This window comes from Pinus tabuliformis, chromosome 7, assembly GCF_031772625.1.
Source record: "Pinus tabuliformis cultivar Carrire ecotype Pingquan chromosome 7, CPIR1, whole genome shotgun sequence".
Classification (NCBI taxonomy): domain Eukaryota; kingdom Viridiplantae; phylum Streptophyta; class Pinopsida; order Pinales; family Pinaceae; genus Pinus; species Pinus tabuliformis.
In genome coordinates, this window is record NC_142293.1 from 815,223,403 (window position 1) to 815,244,193 (window position 20,791).

At 39.5% G+C, this 20,791-nt stretch overlaps 1 pseudogene; it reads left to right on the forward strand.

Moving 5' to 3' along the window:
* Positions 1-1,995: 1,995 nt before the first annotated feature.
* LOC149250090 (uncharacterized) lies at positions 1,996-16,632 on the forward strand (annotated as a pseudogene).
* Positions 16,633-20,791: the final 4,159 nt, after the last annotated feature.

The following is a 20,791-nucleotide window of genomic DNA, read 5'->3' on the forward strand; positions in this document are numbered from 1 at the left end:
CAACTGGTTCCCTCTAAAATGATCATGGAGGCCCAAGGTTCAGCCTCCCATTTCCTCGAATTAAAAATATGATTGGATGTTTCTGACATGAATTATATAATTGGTCTTGGTGTATATGGCTATGGATTGAAATTTGGGGTAAGCATTATTGTTGAAATAGGTCCTATAAGTCAAATTGTTTATGCCACCATTGTCAATGATGCACCAGCCCAAGAGAATTTTAATTTGATAGTTGTCACTAAATAATGCCTCACTATTTATGCATGAATAGTCATTCATCATGTTTAGGATGACAATTATTAACCAATTGTTTGGTCTTGATTCATCTCTTCCTTCATTGTCATAATGAGTTCAAATTTTCACACTTTTGTAGATTTAGACATTCTCCACTTGAATGCAAGAATTAATAAATTGTTACATTTCAACAAAAATACAGAGGTGGGCACCAAAAACATTGTTCCCAACATGTTATTGGCACGGGTGTTGAGTCTCATTTTCTAGGATATTACCAGCAGTAAGTGAATTGTTTCCTGCGTGGAGAAATAACCAACACAAAGAAGAAGTAAAAGAGTTTATCTTTATGCAAATAAAAGATGAAAACAAGCTACACAAGGAAGCATTGTATGCAACTATAAGACAACATACAACCATCTCCGAGGCATTGGAAATACCAACATATCTGCATTACTCTGGATAATTTAATATGTGAAACTTAAGGGTTTTGAGGTCTTTACACTAGTTATTTTTCCATCCTTGTAAGGGATGTCCCATTTTCCAGGCTTCAGGGTATAAAAAGCACCATAATATGAAAACCAATGCACCATTGCAACTGTCTATACATAATTACATCACTTATCCCATCCTCTTCTCAGGATTCCATCCAAAACTTTCCATAATTGATTTTATGCACAACTATTCTATGATTGGTTGTGTAAGTGGTCGTGACTACCACTTAAGGAAGTTCTGTTTTACCTTACTACAGAAAGCTTGACCAAGGAACATCACTAGCTAAGGGGGGGCGGGGGAGGGGGATTATTTGTAGAATGATTGTTGAACTGAAATAATGTCCAAGATTTGTTTCTGATCTGACCTTATTGTGTTAGCTTTTATAATGATGTGCAATCTATCAACATGGATACACTTTGCTAGAAATTGTTCACTTTGTAGCTTCTTCTAGCATCTCTTTCACATCAACAAGAGTAGATAGAGAAGTGGATCCTGTGGACCTTTTCACATAGTAAATTTTTTTAGTTTATGCCATCACTCCTGTTTTATCATCCAACAAATGGAAAATTAATTCTATGAGATATTAACAAGGCCAACATATAGTAACATGGAAAAAACCCTTCTTTAGAAGGGTTGTGACCCCTGTCAGGTCTATAATCATGACTTAGGGGTGCTTACAGCCTACAAAAATGACTTACAAAGTTAAAGGAGTTACCTTCTTTGGATATTGGTGAAAATATGCAGAGGTGTTAAGAAACCCTTATCATTGCCCTTATATGATGATATTGCAGACATATTGTTTTCAACCAACAGTTATATCAGAACACTGGTTCAGATCTGATTTCTATACCCAGATTTGAAAAGAACATTTTCATTAGGTTGCAAACGCTAAAATCATGTTTGAAAGTTTGTTATTTTTTAAGGTTGGTTGGTTACAAATCCAAAAGGACCACATTAGAGGAGCACTCCATCATGTGCGCATGGATCACTACTTTAATGCACCTCTTTTGGAGCCTGGAGGTGGCCAAATTTTGAGGAAGCTTTAGCTTTCACTTGAGATCATTTTTATGAGGACATGGTTAACATGAAGAAGAATACCCAAGATACAAGGCAGTTGACATATTATCCAAGGTCAAAGAGTCAATAAGAAGTAAAGTTCTCCATGCCTGAGCGATACAAGGGTAATTTAATATTAATATATCATTGGAGTTTTTTAAGGAATGCCCTAGATATAAGGATGACTATAACCTTTTTCAGTTGTTAGCACAAATGGGTTTTGTGGAGAAGAGAAAAGATGAGTCAAGGATTAATAAAGAAGTTGTCTTGGATGAAATTCCTGATGTTCCTAAGCATCCAAGGAAAATATCCTGACAGATTACAAGTAAAGGAAATGAAAATGTGACGAGAGATATGAAAAATGATTCATCTAGTTTGGTTTAAGTTCCAACTCTTATGGGTTTTTCTGAAAAAAAAATGTTCACCAAACAGGTTGACAGATACTTCTCCATATGTGTGCATTAATACTTCCCTGGAATCTTCCACATCTAGTACCAAATCTTCATGGGATTACAAAACCAAGTTAAGCTCATCCTTGTCATCTTCTTGTTGCAAACCTTCTGATTCACCTGAATATGGAAACAAAGTAGTTGCGAAGACAATTTCAAAAACGTCAATGTTGAAAAGTGTGCAACAAGAAATGCTTGTTGAGAGTGCAACAAGATGATGGAGCTTAGTGAAAAGAGTCGCCTTCACTAAGTGGGCCCGCAGGCTATTTTTGGCGCAAGTCTATTTTTAGACTATGTCTATTTTTAGACATATGGATCATGTCTATGGATTGCAGGTTGTTGTTTATGGATGATTGGTCAAGTTGGGAAAAATAGATGGACTTCTATTTTTGATCAAATTGTGAATGATCACAGTGTGAGTGATCAAAGTCTATTTTTAGACTGGCTGTCAAAAATAGAAAAGTCAAATATTATTGTCTCATAATAATATTTGGACTATAAACTTGATCTTATTCTCTTGGAGCACTTCAGGATGAGCTACGGATGTGGTACATGCAGATCCCAGAGGGAAATACATGGTTACCTATGGGATGACTAATATTTGCATGCATGACTTCAGTTAGAACTCAAGTGAGTTGAGTTTAAACAATGTAAACTTTGAAACGGGAACTATAAACTCAAAACGAGAACTCTGGCCCAAAAACCCCAAAAAAACCACAAAAACAGTGCTCAAAACGAAAAGTGTGTACTCTGGAACGATGTTTTTTTTTTTTAGGTGTCAATTTTGCGGTTGTTTTAAAAATGGCAGCGACTACGAAATTTTCTACGAAATTTTCCTGCAAAATATAGCTTCAGAAAAAAAGTGTTGATACTGGAATAATGATTTTTTTTTTAGGGGTCAATTTTCATACTTTTTAAACAATGCTAATAAAACCAATTTTTTATGTCTCAAACAAAGTTAACTTTTAAGGAAAAACACATTAATGTTTCTGGTAGAATATCATTTTTCTTTCTTAAGTATAAATTTAACATGTTTTCAACCACAAAACTAAAAAAACATGACATTATGAACAAATTATTTCACTGAATGAATTCAAAAGTCTTTATTTGTACACTGAATAAAAGAGACATTATATCTCTAATTTGATATTGCATTGTAGATATTTAAACAATAAGATTTATCATACTTAAGACATAATCCAACAACATAAAAATGCTTCATAACTTCTCATTTAACAAAATATGGAAAACATCCATTTTATTTGAAGATACGATGCATACATCAGTTATATAAACTGTCTTAAACAATTATTCAAAATCACTCATATTTTCTTGCACACCATCAGAATTCACATCTTCAGATGAGTGACTGGATGCTGACGAAGATGTTCCATATTCTTCTCTGTCATCAACTAGTGCCCCATCTGAGTCCACATGCATGCCCAAGATTCCAGGTTTCAAAAGTCTTCTAGATCTACGACTGGTTTCAGCAGAGTCCCATGTCAACACTGTTCCTTCTGGTAACAACCTTTTCAGAATCTCTGTCGTCTTGAAGCGAAGAGTTCCTCTCTTTGTTAAATTGAAGTCATAAACAAGTATGTCAACATCCTTCAATTGTAATATGTCTGTGCGGCGGCGATTTATATTTGTACCCTTTCTTTTTCTTTTTCCACCATTTTTTTTGTCAACTACCATCTCTGGCTTATACACACCATTGAATGGGTGTGTATTTGTGGCATACCAATGTACTTCAACACCTGTAACATCCTCATTTTCTGTAAAGACCTTTAAAACTTTAGCAACCCAAAATGGATAGCCATTAGGATCTCCATCTGCTAGCACTGCAATCATGCAACCCTCCTTAATATCCTGTACTGAACCCCTATAAAGGTCTTCCATGGCTTCACGTTGTGCACGAGATCTTCTGGAACCTATATACATCTCTCTTTCCTCTGCCTGTGAAGAATTAATAATACCCTGAGATTGTTGTTGTTCAACAATGTTCACTTCCTCATGTTCATTCGACACATTTTGTGGCCAAATAAATGGATTTTTCAAAGGTATATCTTCATTTATTGTTGTCGAAATGAGATCACTTTGATTATTGAAAAACGACTCCCACCAAACTGAATCAACAATGTCAAAGTACTCATATGTATATCTAATACATTTTTTAATTTCTTCCAGGCAATCAGAATAATTTATAGCCCTGTTCTGTCTACGTGCATTCTGAACTTCACCAACTGATTGTAATGACAATATTTTTGATGCAAATATTGGATGATCTGGAATGAACTTCAAAAATTGCAATCCTGATGACGGTGCCCACTCTGTAGTAGTTGAATACTTCTTGCCCCATATTAGTGTTTTCCCATCAATTTTTTTGATACGAAATTGATGTTGGAAGCTAATGTCATTAAGTTGTTCAATGCATTTCCCCTCACCATATGATCCCAGAATAAACCTTCGCATGTCAACAGTTTCTTCCAACACTTTAAAAGCAGGCTCTGGCATGTATGATTTCTTAATACATTGAATTAGTGATGGCAAGCTCCCAACTTCCTTCCTCCTCAATGTGACTGAAAAACGACTGAACATCTGATCAATATGGTCATGAGTGTGCCCAACAAGAAGGAAACCAACCTTTACCTTTTGAAAAATTCTCAATTCAACAAGCATGTTCAGATACCCAAAAACAATCTGATTTTTGTTTTCACGGCAAGTGTTGTCCAATTGTAGATACAAAACTTCAGGAAGATTACCAGACCAATGAGAAATGACATCATGAATTATGGTTATGGTCAGATTTGCATCATTATGAATATTTGGAGCTGTGAAGTACACCCTTGGCAACATTTTCCCATTGAAGACCATACAACCGACCAAGTGAAACTGAATAAAATTTTCCTCTTGTAGATTTTTGGGTGTGCGAACAAAATGTGGTAAAAGTGTTTTCTTTTGGTCCATACCATCAATTATCAAACCCAAATATTTATTTGGATTATCATAACACTTCTTTCGATGCTTGTACAACTTCTTCCTTTCATTTGTTTGTTGTTCGCGATGCTCCTGAAGTTCTTTGACAATTAAATCTACACAACATAAAAGAAATTCATTAAGAAATATGTTTTCATAGTTGATGACTATACAATTTTAAAAGTAAAAGTTATGAACACTTACCTCTTTCTGAGCCTTCACATTTGTCCCTTTTTGATTTAAGAGAAGCACATGTACTGCAAATCCCCATCCTTGTCTTCTTAGGAATACGAACATTATTGAATTCTTTCTTCCATAGCTTCACAAAATATTGATATGTAATAAAGTGGCCCTGTCCCTCAACACTTTCTGCATATTCTTTGTATAAGTTGTAGATTTCTCGTCTTGAAAAATTATCTGGAATATGTATTGTCTCTCTATTTGGCATACACTCTCCATGCTTTGAAAAGAAATCTTTCATCCATGACATTGCAGTATTTGATAATGGCCCAAACTGTCTTTTATAACGTACTTCTGAATAAAATGTGGGATCCTTTTCCAAATTTTCTTGAATTCTCGAGAGACGAAAATTCCCAAGTGAATGAAACATTTTGAAAGCTTTTCTACACAATAAAAAATTCCTAATATGATAATCATAACCTGACAATGTAGATTGCATGCAGCCAACTAAATATGAGTTTTGCATGCTTTTATTCATTGACAAATATCTCTTCCTGCTTTCTAATGCAAATGTGAAATCCATACGTTTCAAGCAATTTTTTTGGCAACATTCACTTGAAATGAGAGCGCTGATAGAACTTCTTCTCGTCAGATATTCTGCTCTACCCCTTGTATAACTAGAATAGCTTGCATTGATACGAAAAGGTCTACTCCTACTCCTTGATACAATATTTCTTGGCAACATCTCCATCATTGGATCTTCACTTTTATAAGGACTTTCATCATTAAGAGGAACGTTATCCACACTATGATCTGCTCTGATTTTCAAATTTTGACTGAGAGGATACCCTTCATCTTCCCCTTCTTCAGTGCTACTATCATAGTCCTTAGAATTCAGACTAAATGGAAAATCTGACTCGATGTTTAATGGATATTCTTCCTCATGTACATTATCAGTGCTGCTCTCATAGTCCATAGAATTAGGACTATGTTGAAAATGTGGCTGTTTACTTATTGAAGATGCTACATCCTGTCCTTTGTCACTGCTACCTTTATACTGATTAGAATTAGGACAAACTGCATCATCCTGTTCTTCATCACTGTTGCTCTCATAGTCCTTAGAATCAGGACTAAGAGGACATTGTGATACTCCAATGTTTTGAGAATCATCATCCTGCGCTTCATCACCGCTGCTCTCATAGTCCTTAGAATCAGGACTAAGAGGACATTGTGATACTCCAATGTTTTGAGAATCATCATCCTGCGCTTCATCACCGCTGCTCTCATAGTCCTTAGAATTAGGACTAAGAGGACATTGTGATAATCCAATCTTTTGAAAATCATCATCCCATGCTTCATCACCGCTGCTCTCATAGTCCTTAGAATTAGGACTAAGAGGACATTGTGATACTCCAATCTTTTGAAAATCATCATCCCGCGCTTCATCACCGCTGCTCTCATAGTCCTTAGAATTAGGAGTAAGAGGACATTGTGATACTCCAATCTTTTGAAAATCATCATCCCGCGCTTCATCACCGCTGCTCTCATAGTCCATAGAATTAGGACTAAGAGGACATTGTGATACTCCAATCTTTTGAAAATTATCATCCCGCGCTTCATCACCGCTGCTCTCATAGTCCTTAGAATCAGGACTAACTGGACACTGTGACAATCCATACTTTTGAAATTCATCATCATGCTCATCATCACTGCTGCTCTCATAGTCCTTAGAATTAGGACTAAGTGGACACTTTGACACTCCATTATTTTGAAATTTTCCATCATGCACCTCAAAACTGCCGCTCTCATAGTCTTCAGAATTAGGACTAAGTGGACATCGTGACCCTCCATTCTTTTGAACTTCACCATCACATTCTTCAAAACTGCTACTCTCATAGTCCTCAGAATTAGGACTAAGTGGACATTGTGACACCCCATTCTTTTGAACTTCACCATCATGCTCCTCATCACCGCTGCTTTCATAGTCCTTAGAATTTGGACTAAGTGGAATCTGTGACTCTTTAAATTCTCCATCCCCTCTTTCATCAGTGTTGCTCTCGCAGTCCTTAGAATCGGGACTAAGTGGAAGAATTGACTTTCTATTCATAGTGGAAGGATTCCCACTATATTCATCAATATGAATAGAGTTGTTACGCGATGAAGATGTTGATGGTGTATAAACCGAAACTTCACCATCAGAGCAATCCATCACTTTCAAATAGAAAATGTTGAATGACACAAATGGAGTCTCCTGAGCGTATTATATAGCTTAAAGAATGAAATATTCCCTCCAAAATTATTCCCTCCAAAAATTTTTGCGAAAATATTTCCCTCCAAAAATTTTCGCGAAAATATTTCCCTCCAAAAGTTTGTTAGATTTATTTACCTTTATTATTTTATTCTACAATTGATTGAAAAACATAAACTAATTTATTTTTATGAAATAAATCACTAAAATTCAAATTGTAAATCACAATCAGTTATACATTAATTATTGTAATAGTTAAAGTATATCATATTTACTTAACAATTTCTTTTTTTTCTAATTTTTATAATATATTCTCAAACATATTAATCCCACATTCAATTCGTTGTAAAACAACTCTACAATATTCTCTCTATACTAATGTAAAACAAATTATCCCACATTAATCGTATGGAAAAACATCTTCGTAATTTCACTTATATAATAAATTTCGCTATCACTATTACTCGCCTCACATCTAGGTTTTCTAAAATTCCTTGAAAGACTCGTGAATTTGTGGAGCAGCGATATTGCTATCAACAATATATACAACGAAGAATTGTCGCAATTGAAAGGCAAGTACAATTATTTTTTTGAAATTTTCATATTAAATTACGCTAATGAAAAATATTTTTTTTTTAAATTAAAAAATTTTTCAAGCCAATTTTTTTTTTTATACCACATGGTGAATCGGTAACTGTGAATCGGGCTGGGTGGGGCGGGCGGGCGGGCCGGGTGGGCTGGGCTGGGATGGGCGGGCCGGGTGTGCCGGGTGGGCCCGGGTGGGCGGGCCGGGTGAGCCGGGCGGGCCGGGTGGGCGGGCCGGGCGGGCCGGGTGAGCCGGGCGGGCGGGCCGGGTGAGCCGGGCGGGCCGGGTGGGCGGGCCGGGTGGGCCGGGTGGGCGGGCCGGGCGGGCAGGCCGGGCGGGGCGGGTGTGCCGGGTGGGCGGGCCGGGTGAGCCGGGCGGGCCGGGTGGGCGGGCCAGGTGGGGTGGGTGGGCCGGGTGGACGGGCCGGGCTGGGTGGGTGGGCCGGGTGGGCGGGCCGGGGTGGGCGGGCGGGCCGGGTGGGGAGGGCGGGCGGGGGGGATGGGCGGGGTGGGCGGGGCGGGGCGGGCGGGTGGGATGGGCGGGGTGGGCGGGTGGGCTGGGCGGGGCGGGTAGGGTGGTCACACCCCGCCCGCCCCGCCCAGCCCACCCGCCCACCCCGCCCATCCCACCCGCCCGCCCCGCCCCGCCCACCCCGCCCATCCCCCCCGCCCGCCCTCCCCACCCGGCCCGCCCGCCCACCCCGGCCCGCCCGGCCCACCCGGCCCCGCCCACCCGGCCCGCCCGGCCCCGCCCACCCGGCCCGCCCACCCGGCTCGCCCACCCGGCACACCCGGCCCGCCCACCCGGCCCACCCACCCGGCCCACCCGCCCGGCCCACCCGGCCCGCCCACCCGGCCCACCCGCCCAGCCCACCCGGCCGGCCCACCCGGCACGCCCGGCCCGCCCACCCGGCCCACTCGGCCCGCCCGGCCCGGCCACCCGGCCCACCCACCCGGCCCGCCCGGCCCACCTGGCCCGCCCACCCGGCACACCCGGCCCGCCCGGCCCGCCCACCCGGCCCACCCGCCCGGCCCACCCGGCCCGCCCACCCGGCCCACCCGCCCGGCCCACCCGGCCCGCCCACCTGGCACGCCCGGCCCGCCCACCCGGCCCACCCGGCCCGCCCGGCCCACCGACCCGGCCCAACCACCCGGCCCGCCCGGCCCACCCACCCGGCCCGCCCACCCGGCCCACCCACCCGGCCCGCCCACCCGGCCCACACCCGGCCCGCCCACCCGGCCCGCCCGGCCCACCCGGCCCACCCGGCACACCCGGCCCACTCGGCCCGCCCACCCGGCCCGCCCACCCGGCCCGCCCACCCGGCCCGCCCGCACAGGGCCACCCCCGGGCCGCCCCGCCCCGCCCGAGGGCGGAGCGTCGATTCCGGGAATCGACGCTCCGCCCTCGGGTGGGGCGGGGCGGCCCGGGGGTGGCGCTGTGCGGGCGGCGCCGCCGGCGCAGCGCCACCCCCGGGCCGCCCCGCCCCGCCCGAGGGCGGAGCGTCGATTCCCGGAATCGACGCTCCGCCCTCGGACGGGGCGGGGCGGCCCGGGGGTGGCCCTGTGCGGGCGGGCGGGCCGGGCGGGCCGGGTGGGCCGGGTGGGGCCCGCCCGCCCGCCCCACCCGCCCACCCCGCCCGCCCCACCCAGCCCACCCGCCCACCCCGCCCATCCCGCCCGCCCATCCCACCCCGCCCCGCCCGCCCATCCCCCCCGCCCGGCCCGCCCGCCCATCCCACCCGCCCGCCCACCCCACCCGGCCCAGCCCGCCCCGCCCACCTGGCCCGCCCACCCGGCCCCCCCACCCGGCCCGCCTGGCCCGCCTACCCGGCCCACCCGGCCCCCCCACCCGGCCCACCCGGCCCGCCCGGCCCCCGCCCACCCGGCCCACCCGGCCCCCCCACCCGGCCCGCCCGGCCCGCCCACCCGGCTCACCCGGCCCGCCCACCCGGCCCGCCCACCCGGCCCACCCCACCCACCCGGCCCGCCCGACCCGCCCACCCGGCCCACCCACCCGGCCCGCCCACCCACCCGGCCCACCTGGCCCGCCCACCCGGCTCACCCGGCCCACCCGGCCCGCCCACCCGGCCCACCCGGCCCACCCGGCCCGCCCGCCCACCCGGCTCGCCCACCCGGCCCGCCCGGCCCGCCCACCCGGCCGCACAGGGCCACCCCCGGGCCGCCCACCAGGCCCGCCCCGCCCAGCCCACCCCGCCCAGCCCCGCCTAGCAATTTTTTTTTTTACTGATTTATGTGTTTTTTTTTCAGGAAAATGGCATCAAGAAAAATTTCTGTGAATCTTTCTGGAGCAAGGAGTCTTAAAGGTGTATCTTCAGAAAGCGTTGGTGAACGAACTCCACCTGAGCTCATACCTACAAATATGACAACTGTTTTAAGTGATAAGAAGCTAATATCAGATTGGAAAAGTTCAAAAGAGGTGAAATTTCCATCAAGAGCCTGGTATGTGAAAGAAAGAGAGAGCACAACTGTGAATATATATCTATACATTGATACACGCAATAATACTGAAAATTTGGAGGTGATGGGAAAAGTCATGGATATGTGTTCGGTACCAAACACTGAAGTTGTTTACGTACTTACAAAAACTGCCAAGTCACATGAAAGGATTAAATACCGACTATCATATTCATTATATGATAGGAGAGAGGTATCTACAAAGTTGTGTACACAAATCGTAAATGATATGACACAAAACACGGTAAGTATTGTTATTTGTATTTTTATTTTGCGTTTTGAAAATGTCTCGCTATATTTTTTAACTTTGATTATATTAACATATGATATTTTGTTTGGCAGACTTTTGTTGAAAGCTGTTCAATTATGGTGGGAGGCATTCATTACATAGAGAATGATATCATGAACGTTGTCAGCCATTTTTACTCAGTGTCAGAGGAAGATATGCAAAACATGGAAAATGTAGTAATTGATGATGCTACAAAACTACATCCAAAGAATCAGAAAAAAAGGCCTCTGGTGGATAAATCTAGCAAGGGTAAACAAGTTACTTTTGAAGACGATGAAGTTGACAATGAAGCATATGTTGCCATTACTGAAGATGACATTGAAATTGTGGAAGGTCGTAAAAGACCAAAAGTAACAATGGCCAAGAATAGATCTCTTCAGAATGTTAAGACGAAAAAAAGTAGAGTTGAAGATCTTGAAGTAGTCATTACCAGCAGTCAAGAACCTAGTGAAACTTCAAAAGAAAGCAGAGAAATCATTACACCAGGAGCTGATTTAGGTGATGGAATTATCAAAACAAAACAAAATGCCATTCGACAGAATTTGACAAAGAGAAACCTAGTTGATGGTGGTCGTACATTTCAGTTAAATGTGACACAAACCTATAAGGCAAGTGAAGGACAATGCCAATATCAAGTCAGAAAGCTGCACCATCTGCATGTTCACAACTTGAAGACATTGATGAGGTACAATCCATATGCTCATGTGGTTAGTTATGTGCTTCTTGTTGATCCACTTCAAGTTCCCAACAAAGAAGCATTTGATAAGTCAAAATGTTTTGAATACAATTATTATGTGCTTGGGGGGAACCATTCTGTTGAAGCTCAAAGACAATTGATGGAGGAATATCCTAATAACCCACGTTTTGAAACGATGAAATGTATCATTTATGCTGGTTTAAATGAAACAGAAGCAAAGCTAGTGGCATGGGATCATAATTCAGATAATGAATATAGGATGTCTATGACTTTGGTCCAAAAGGTTAGATTTATTCATAGTGAATTCCTAGAAAAATGTGGTGGGGATAAGATCAATATTACTACAGATTTCCGAAAGGAATGTTGTATGGAAATAGGCTATCAAATTGAAGATAAAGGCAATTCAAAAAATGGAAAAGACAACAGATCTAGCGATTTATTCAGAGGTGTTGATAACATTTTCCAATTGGCATTTAGAACTGGAGATATTTGGAATTTGATTGATGACATTTTTAGCATGTGGGAAGACATTGGCATTAAAAACCAGAAGGTCAGAAAGTCTAAGCCATTGATATGTAGCAACAATAAATCAGCGCCTGAACTGAAGCAACTTCCAGACGATATGACCATCACGCCTTGGAGGGCGATGCAAGGAGTGAAAGATGAAAAAATTGTCAAAACAATATTATCTCGTGTGAAGTCGGGGGAATTATCATTGGAAGAAATGTCTGAAGAATTTCAAAAGTAAGTTTGCTGAATTATTTTTACTTATTTCCAGGATTATAGTTATCTTTTAACTAAAACATGTTGTTATTGGTAGTATTTGTTATACATATCAGTATATTAACTTTTTCTTTATCTATGCAGTCACAAAGTTTACATGAAAATTCAGGAACAAATGGTTAAATTGTTGAATGAAGATAGTTGGGATGATGTTGTACGCAACTATCCAGATTCAAGTTCTACATCAACATTGAAAGCTTTTTATCTTGCATTTAAAAAGGTAACTTGATTTATACATTCAGTTTTAATCATCTGTGTACTATTTTTAATTTAAATTAAAACTTACACATACATTTGTTTGTTTGGTAAAAGATGAAGAAAGAAGATAATGGAGCACCAGACAGTTTCAAGACTTTTATTGAAAAAATAAAGATTGAAAGACTGAGAAAGCAACGTATTAAGAATGTTGAACTTGATCCAACTCTTAATCATTTCATTTGGAATGGGCTAGACACTATTCAATATCAAGTAATACAAGGCGACTGTGAAGACATTGCGAAACTCATACCAAAAAGGGATTATGCCCTCGTTATTGCAGATATTCCCCATGGTTTCAATATTCCAAACATTTGCTATGATAATGACCCTTATACTTATCAAGCTTTTAATAAAGTGGTGGCAGGATTTAAGGAAGTGACGTCATCACCATTATGGAGATTTGTGACATTTCATTCAGAGACACAGTTGGCAATGTTATTGTCAAGCTTCAAGGGAAAACAAATTCAAGGATGCAGCTTACATGGTAAGATGTTTAAAGGTATATTTGATTAATGTTGAAAAATTAATTTATGTACAAGTTAATTGAAATTTTACTATTTTATGTTACAGGCAAAAGTCAAATCTTCTTGACAATGAAGATCAACAATTTATAAATGACTGTGAGTTCATTCATATTGATAGTTGGGCAAAAGATGATAGCCATATGTCTATGATTTTTAATCGGGTGGACAAAAAGAGTCATAGCCAAATACTGTCTTATGATGCTGTTGTGAGAAAACTAACATATGAAGACAAAGAAATGAAAGGAGAGATAGTTAACATTTATCAGAAACCACAATTATTGATTAACTATCTTATAGACATATGTTCAAATGAAGGAGATTGGGTTCTGGATTTATTTTCTGGCTCAGGTACGTTTTGCCACATGGAATTGAATTTCAATATGTTCTTTTTTTTAATTAATATGTCATTGTACTAATTTACTTCATTATTTTTTTGTGCTTGATAATTAGGTACAACACTAGCATGCTGCCTTCAAAAAGGAAGAAATTGCATTGCAATTGAGAAAGATCCATTACAATTCAATTTCATTCAGCAAAGAATTAATGCTCTCCAATTTCTTCCAGATGCAATGCAAGAAATTGGGTTGAAGAAAGGGGACTTTAGTGAATCACGTGTGGCAAAAAAGGCAAAGGAACCCCAACCACCATTACATGGAATGTATGGAAAGACACATATTGGGGGATTTGCAGACATGAAAGACCCATTAGAAGAGGAAAATGAGCAAAATGAGCAAAATGAAACAGAAAATATTGTGGAAGAGGACAATGATGAAACTCTAGAGGACGAAGAGTTTGGATTACGTGACATTCTTGATTAAATTTAAGTTGTGCTTGTAACTCAAGCTTTGCAATGTTTTGACTTTGACATTTTATGAGAAGAATAAACACTCAATTAGGGTTGTTATACGTTCAATATTGGTAATATGTGATTTTTGCATTGATTTTTAAGTTAATCATTTTTTTTTGAAAAAAAAAGTAGTTATTATTATCCTTTTGACATGAAATTCATAAAAAAAACTATTATTTGACCATTTTTAGTTAATATTTTTGTATAAAATTTGTGATTTTGAGATGTTAATTCTAGCAAAAAATTATCAAAACGTTTAGTTTTTTTGTTATATTTATGTTAAAAATGGTTATTTTTTATGTCCATTGTTAAAAAATGTTGTTTTTTAGAAACAATTATTTCATGTCGATTGAAAAATTAATTAAGGGGGTTGAAAAGATGTCTAAATATGTAGATTATCTAAAATTCAAACTATCGACTTTATAATTTAAAAACGCAAAACAATAAAAAGCCCACTAAAAAAAAAAAAAAAATTAAGATAGAGAACAAGAAAATATGAATACAATGACGACTTCAAAAACTATCAAATTTAGAAAATAATTTTTTACATTTCACACACTAAAAAATTTAAAGTCAAAAAATAGGTCTTTTAAAAAAAGGGTGTGATGCAGAATACACACTTTTTAAAATCAGGATGAAAATCACTACCATTCACCGAGCCTCACCCACTTAATGCACATGAAAAAAATTAAAGTTCCAAAAAACATGTTCTTAAAAAAACATGTGTATTCTGCATCAACACTTTTGAAAATCGGGTCATTTTTTTGCCACCTCTACAAAACGGGTAACAGTATCAGTTCCCGTTTCAAAGTTTACATTGTTTTTAGTGGACTGGAGGTGCAGTTGATGGAGTTGTGTTCAGTTTAGCTTTGTTAAACTGGTTGTATTTAGTCTAACTGATCAATAGACTAGAGATGAGTTGGGTGAATTAGTTATTAATTAATTCACAAGTTATTAACTCATAATGCAACTATAGAATACATCAGTTAACTCAGTTTCATGTCAGTGCATGTTCAGTTCAGCAGGGACAGGTGTTAGAGAATCAGATTGCTATCAGTTGTGACTATAGTTGTGCACCAGATCTTGCACAATAAAGGGATTGAGTATGCCAATGACTTTGCTCACGTATTTGCCCACATTATAGCTTGTGCTCACGTCCAAAAAAGTGTGAATGACTATTTTGCAGGTGAAATACGAGTTTGGGAAGCCATTCTCATCAATTCTTGAGCAGGTATTGAGCAGTGGAATAGATTTGGAGATCAGATCTTAGCTGTATTGTGTGTAACAGGTGGAGCTGGTACTGGATTGCTTGTGATAAGCATTTTACTTTGTAATGTTACATGATTCAATCAATATCATATACAAATAGTGTGGGGTTTTTAGCGAGATGCTTTCCCCGGGATACATACAGTGTTAATGAGTTTGATTGATGCTTCTATGTGTGCCTGTGAATGTTTCTGCTTCTGTAAATTGATGATCAATGTAGAGGAGATTATTTATTATACATGTTCCACTTATAATTGTATGATCAGGATAATCTCTGTGAATATGTGTTAAATTATTTAAAATTTCTACAGTCAAGAGCTGCTCAAGAGCATGAAGAGAAGAAACACAATAGAGAAATTCAAGATTCCTTAGGGAAAGTCCTTTCTTTTATTGATGAAAATAAACAAGTGTATCAGTAAAAAAGATACCAACAAAATAATAGAGCTAACGTGAGTGATGAGGAATGTTATGAATTCTTTTGTGATATGCATGAACCAAGTAGCAAGATTAAAAGGCCTAGTAGATGGGACATGCATGCAGAGTGGGATGGATATAATTAGACAACAAAAATATGGATAATAAAATAGATATTTCACCCAGTAGCCTGTTGAGATCCCAGTCTCTTCCAGTATCTGCCACAAGTTTTGAGAGGGGTAGTGTTGGGAAGAATGGTAATGCTTCTTGTGATAACAAGGAAACTGAAAATGGAATTGACCGTGACATACGAGGTGACACCCTACCTATGGAATAAATAAAATATAGGAGAAAAATATCTAGGTTTAAAGCTAAAGTTTTAAATTTGAAAGGTAGATTTCTGCTGAGAAAGTGGAGGTCAAGCAACAAGAAAATGGATTCTTTGTGTACCTTGCAATCAAACAATTATCTTGAAATTCACTTGGATAAGGGATATGATTTAGTGCCCAAAGATCATTTTGAATCAAGAATTCTCAAGGAGAGATTATCTAATCTCTCGGTTGTATCACAGTAGAAAACTCCTCCACAATCAAGAGATGTTCCAAACATGGCAACAGAACAATTGCAGAGCACATGCAACATACATAAAGTCTCACTTGTAGATGAGAAAGGATTTGAAGAATGTGTTCTTGAAGCATCAATTTTGGTCCCTACAACAATAGAGAATGAAACATTGTCTGGTATTGGTGTTGACTACATGATAGGTGTAAGAAGCATTCCATTGTTCTATTTGACTCTACACATTATCTATGCATTTTATGATTTCCACTTGAACTATCAGGCTTATTTTCTTGAATGATCTGACTGGTATATGTATTCTAGGAAATTTTACCTAGAGAGTTGTTGGGTGTTCCATCTTGTTGTGAAATAGATGAAGTTCCTAGAAATGAATTAAATGAATCATGTGACTTGGAAAAAACCAAAACAAAAGGTGGACGTCCAAGTCCAGTATCAGATATGGACTTTCCTATCAAAGAAGAAACTCCTAGCCATAGGGGTTTCAAAGAAATAAGTTCAAATATGAAAGTTTGGTGGCTGAGGATGTTGCTCTTCACAATCAGGGGTTGAGATTTAGGGGTCCAATTAGTTTAGATCACATGTTCATCTGCTATTTTTTTTATATGGGCATAATGTTTTTTGAATTGACACAATATTTTTGATTTTCATGTTTTTTTTTAGAATTGCATTTATGCCTTGACCTTCTCAAGTTTCATGGCCCTAGAAAACCAAGTCATGCATCTAGAGATGTTTTATTGTGGCAAAGATTAGAGTTGGAGGACCTCAATACTGAAAAAACTAACATTGATGATGAAAAGCAATGTAACTTACAATCTGAGACTAAAGGTTCACCTTTGTTAGGATTTCTAGTTTCTATAAATAAGAATGTAGATATAGGATTTGTGCTATTAAATGAGATTTCATGTCCAAGAGAGAGACGCGTTGATTTGTTGTACCTCACAAAGTACTCGTGGCTAGTGGTTTCTTTGGGAATGCTGACATGATTTTTGCACAATGGTACTCGTCAACTCATCCATTGGACCCCTCTCTATATGAGAAAATAGAAGAATGTTACAACGATGACATGTAATTTTAAACAAAGGAACTTGATACTGAACTGAGCCACTTATGTTCCATCTATGATAGTGGAATTCATGAGAGTAAATCAGAAAAATGTCTCTTTTTTTGCTACATAAATGAAGTGTTGTTGGAAATGCTAGCTCCATTCATTAATGCCCTTCCATGGGTGAGACAATAAAAAAAGAGTGTTTGTCACATGCTTGTTGGTAAGCAGCTGCTGGAAGAGACATGGAGGAAAATTTCCTATTATCTTTACCTACAATCAAAATTTCAGTGTACATTTGAGAATCTTGTAGCAAAGGATCTCAATAGAATTGACATGGCCAGAAATGCAGGATGATATTGAAACAATGGGCATTGAAGTTGATAGTTTAATCTTCAATGAGTTGATTGAAGAGGTGGTTTGTGATCTGGTCCATTGAGAATGAGCATCTCATATGTATAACTTGTAACATAATATTTGTTTCCATTTTATGTTGTAGTCATAGTGTTTATTTGTGGAGGCCTCAGCACTGGGCCATTGTAACATATGCCTCATTTTAGGGTGTGAATTTGATATTGTTTTTACCTCATCTGACTTCAGGTTCAAACATAGCTCCACACTTATTACACTTATTAGGTGTCCATGCGTGTTAGGGCATGTTCCAAATCCCTGAAACTAAGTGTAGGATAAGAAAGATAATAAAGATAAGATTAGGGCATGTTCCAAATCCCTGAAACTTATATATTATGATAGGAAAGATAATTTTAGCATGGAAAATACTTATGTTCCCACCTAGGCTCTGAAAAGTAAATACTAAATATAGATTACAACAAGTAGGTATCTTCCCAACAAGTCCTCTGATAACTAAGTAGATTCAATAATATCATATCAAGACTAACAAATGTACAGAGCTCTAGAAGTATTATAGACTTGGAATACCTTTTGCATAATCAATAAATAGTAAATACCATTGCAATAGGACAACACCAATATGTAGAAAATATTAAACATCGCTTCTTACTTTCAATTCTTTATAGATAAAGAAAGTGAAAAATAAAGAGGATTGATTTTCATGCCCAAACCAACCACAAGGTTGAAAGTACAACAACACTTTATCTCCTATAGTCAAATTTGTAACACCATCTCACCTGGTCAATCAATCCAAGTTCGTCCAAAAATTAGGTTATGAACTTTAGATGGAGGTAGCACCAAATCTAGAACCTCTCCAGATTTCTTTAGCACCAAACATCCTGAAAAACCCATGCATACACAAATTAGCAAGTTCTATCACCATAAAAATCATAGGTTGCAAACAAACACCAATTTTCCAAGTCAATTTAGATAAGATATTCATTGCCTCCAAAGTGTAATGCAAAAATTATCCGTTAAATGGCCTCTTGGAGTGTTGCATAGCCCTTTGGAGGTTATCTCCAATCTAAAGCAATATTATGATTCCATTTTTAAATGAATGTCATTATAGTTAACATTGCAGAGAGAAACTCAACTTATGATTAAATTTTTCCCTTCTAGAACAAAATAGTTGGCTTGAAAATACAACTCATTCATTTTTTATAACTAAAAGAGATTGCAAATATCAATTCTCATGAGAATATCACCTTTTTAATATCACAGTGAAACAAATAAATGTTGGTTTGACTTTTTCATTGGTCAAACAAGTCCTCTTATATGATTTGCAAATGACAAGAGATATTCTAGAATGATGGAACTTGAGATCAAGAGAAGTACATAGAGCATTTCTTGTAACTGACTATGCCTTGAATAATATAATCAAACTCAAGCTTGTATACATGAAAATTATCCTTCTATATGGTTATGCTATCCTTTAGACAATTCAAGCCATACTCAAGAAAAGCTATAAAGTTCTTTGCAAAGAAATAGGCTTAGTGGACTTAATAACTCTATCATGTATTTCCAAGACTTTTAGAACTTTTTACAAAAAAATACCATTTTTGAATTTCATCCAAGCAACAACCTCAAGGACAATTTCGTAGCTGAATACAAAAATGGAAAATAAAGCTAGAACCAAGGTATTGTATTTATTAAAAACCAAAAATAAAGAAAAATACCACTTCCAATTGTAGATTGGGTCTAGCCCAAGTGGTTGCATGGTAGAAGGTTATACTTCCCACCTAGGTTCTCTTCTCCTAAGTGACATGACAAAGCTCCAAGCTTTTATAGAATCTGGCTTACCCTAGGCATCATCCTCAGAATGGGGGGAAGTAGCCAATGGATTTTCCCAAGAAATGCATTACAGAATAAAAATTAAAAATTAAAATTAAACAAAAGAAATACCACTGCTAGTCAACAGAAACAACCAATTTACAAACATGCATGATACATATATCTGAAAGGATGATTATCTAATCAGAAAAGAGAGAAAAATATTTCTGAGAAGTGACCTTCCAGGTGGATAAATACCACAAAGTTTCCAAGAAACTTTGTTTTTACTTGAGGACAGAATGTATGCAAAATGTATGTTTTCTGCATAGGCTAGGCCCATTGGAGGATGGTGGCTAGCCTATTTAACTAGAAGAAAATTTGTATCTCTTGAATTAACAAATTCTAGGAAGCAATGAGATTTGAAAAAAAGAGAATTGTATACTACATCAAGAGATACCTAATCATCCAGACCAACCTGGAAGTCTTTTCTAGATAACTAACACCTTTGAGAACAAATAAAGCCCCAAACACCTACTCTGTGATAAATGTTATCCCTCCATGATTGACCATTTCATAAGTTTCCCCAAGAATATGGTTAAAACATTTCCAAGTCCTCTAGTATGCAGGATAGACATAAATTTCCCATGATGCCAACAAACAATAACATTTGAACCATGTGAGCCTAGTGACAGACTCGATTTACAATAAGATGTCATATTGAATAAAATATTTTTTCATTATCTTCACTATTCAAACACATGTCAAATACAAGCTAGGCTTTTTGAGAAATCGTGCCTTCATTTCCTTGTGAGCGCACAATAACTTTAAGGATTTCATGACTTCCTTTGTGAGCATTTTTTATGTCGCTGCATCAGAAGAAAATGCTAGATTGACCACAACTTTGAATACTTAAATGAGTTCTGGAACATATGAATTCAAAACTGATTCAATAGGCTGCATTATGCCAGTTTTCATTAAGAACATTGCCAAAGAAGTATCTGATGCCAAAGATGAAAGAGTTGAGCAAGAAATCATTTGAAATAATCTCTAAATGATAAACTTTTGTTGAGTTTTCTTGGAAACCACATATATAACATTATACCTATTTTACTTCAAGTTTGCACATAATAATAAAAAATTCCATCATTGAAAATTTGGAAACCTCTCTGTAGCCTTAACACTTCAGAACAAGGAGATAACTTCATACACTAGTTGA